The sequence below is a fragment of the Triticum dicoccoides genome, chromosome 3A (assembly GCF_002162155.2).
Source record: "Triticum dicoccoides isolate Atlit2015 ecotype Zavitan chromosome 3A, WEW_v2.0, whole genome shotgun sequence".
Lineage (NCBI taxonomy): Eukaryota > Viridiplantae > Streptophyta > Magnoliopsida > Poales > Poaceae > Triticum > Triticum dicoccoides.
In genome coordinates, this window is record NC_041384.1 from 741,428,509 (window position 1) to 741,430,541 (window position 2,033).

The following is a 2,033-nucleotide window of genomic DNA, read 5'->3' on the forward strand; positions in this document are numbered from 1 at the left end:
GTATATATCACTAAAGAAGCCTTATGTTTTGTGTGATTTTCTCCTTTTTACACAAACCAACGTAATAGTCAGTCCTACTAGGTCAAAAAGAAGAAGTTGCTTTCCTATAACACTAAAGTTGCCTCTATTGCACCCAGAGTTGCCCTAAAAAAAGTTTGACAAAACCTACTCATATGGGATCTTGTTTTGAAGAACTCGTCGTGAGAAACCTGATGGTGAAAACGGAACTAGATTTCGATGCTTGAATCATAAGTTGTGACTTTTACGACTTTTTAAACCCCAAATAAATGCACGCGGAACAAGATTTAGCCTGATTCTTGTGGTAGCCATGTGCGTTACGGCATGTAGCTAAACAATTTCCTTTTTCTAGTGTAGCAGCTGGACACAAGTACATGCTTTTATTATATATGGCAATGCGCTTCAAACAGCGAACGGGCGCAGCGGCGCTCGCTAGCCACGTCCAAGATCCCAAATATAGAAATAAAGAGATAAAGATAAGAAAGCAGAGTCACAACGCAAATGAAAGCACTTGCATGCAATTCGTCAAAAAAGTAGAAAAATAAAAACAGTATCAAACTGTACAGAAAAATACAGTATCACATGTTTAAGATCGATCCAATCAAAAGAGGTCATTTAGGTCGTCAGCACCGGATATACTGGTTCAAACATGAAAATGCCCAGCACACCTCGCCTGTCGGCAACGTGTCTTCGGATCCTCGCATATCCCCCCTCGCCCCAATGTTTCCCCCATGAATTCTTGATGCGCCAGTACTTGACACCATAGGAGTCCGTGCCATAACCGACGACCAGGACAGCATGCCAGCCGGTAAGCCTCCTATCAAATTTACAATCCATGATTCCTCCTGTGTATCCCTGCAAAGGATCTCCTTGCACAGTGACGATCACGGGCCGCTTCGCTACCGCTTTCTCCAGATCATCCTCGGTTGGGCGGATATACCGGAAGCCTGATATCCTTGCCGCTGCCTTTTTGTCCAATTTGCGACATATACTCTTCCGGGCCTTGTATGGGTAGGAAGATTCTGCCAATAGTCCGTTTTTTCCGTACATAACGGAAAGCATACAAATAGTCACCACCATTACGCCCATGGTTCTCTAGGTTTCAGTCGACGAGCTCTTGAACTGATAAAGCGATTGATTGGAAGGTCTTACCGAAAAAGGGTTTCCCCCCGCTTTGTATACAAAGCAACCAACCGGATCATACAGGAATAGGTGCTGGGGCGGAAGCAGCACAGTCACGCCCAAAAGAAACAACAGAGAAAGAGCAAAAGAAACAAATGCCGACAACGGCGGATCAACAAAAACGAAGAAGCCTCGCGATCGCTAGGCCCACCGGTCTTATCCACTAGGCTCCAAGACTCCGAAGCGCCGGCACCAATCAACACCTCCAAGAAGGATCGCGACGATGACGACGCTGCTGCCAAGGGTTTCCCCCGGTACACGACGAGGCGATAGGAAGAGTAGCCCCCGACACCCTCCCGGAAGGTCAGGCGGCACCCACAGGCGCCACCGCGCCGGGGTCGGCCACGCCGACAGGGGTTTCCCCCGATCCCAACCCGCACCTCGGGCGCTCCGGATCCCGCCACCAAACCAACCACCACCCTATGCCAACGCGGTCATGAGGCCTCCACGCCGTCTCACCACGGCACCGCGAAGTGAGAACAGCACGACGAAGAATCAGAGCCGGGACTAGGGCATCAGCACCATCGGCATGCGGGAGGGCCCCACCTCCACCGTCAGCGACAGTAGCTGTCCGGACGCAATAGCAGGAGCACACCAGGCCCGTAGGCCCATAGGCCCGGCCGAGCCCTCGTGGGCCCGTAAAGCTCCCGCCTTCGCGCTGCTGCCGGCACGCCATCGACGCCGACGCCCCAAGTCCGAGCCGCTCCTCCTCCTCACTGCGCCGCAGACAACGAGACCATGCCGGGGGGCCGGCCCCCAGGGGCCCAGATGGGGCCCGACGTGCCCGGATCTGGGCCGGGGGCGCGTCGACGGCCACCCGGCACCACCACGCC

The 2,033-nt window shown here is 53.0% G+C and overlaps 1 pseudogene; it reads right to left on the reverse strand.

Moving 5' to 3' along the window:
• Positions 1–633: 633 nt before the first annotated feature.
• The window catches only part of LOC119273202, a 13,058-nt pseudogene continuing 11,658 nt past the window's right edge, over positions 634–2,033 (reverse strand).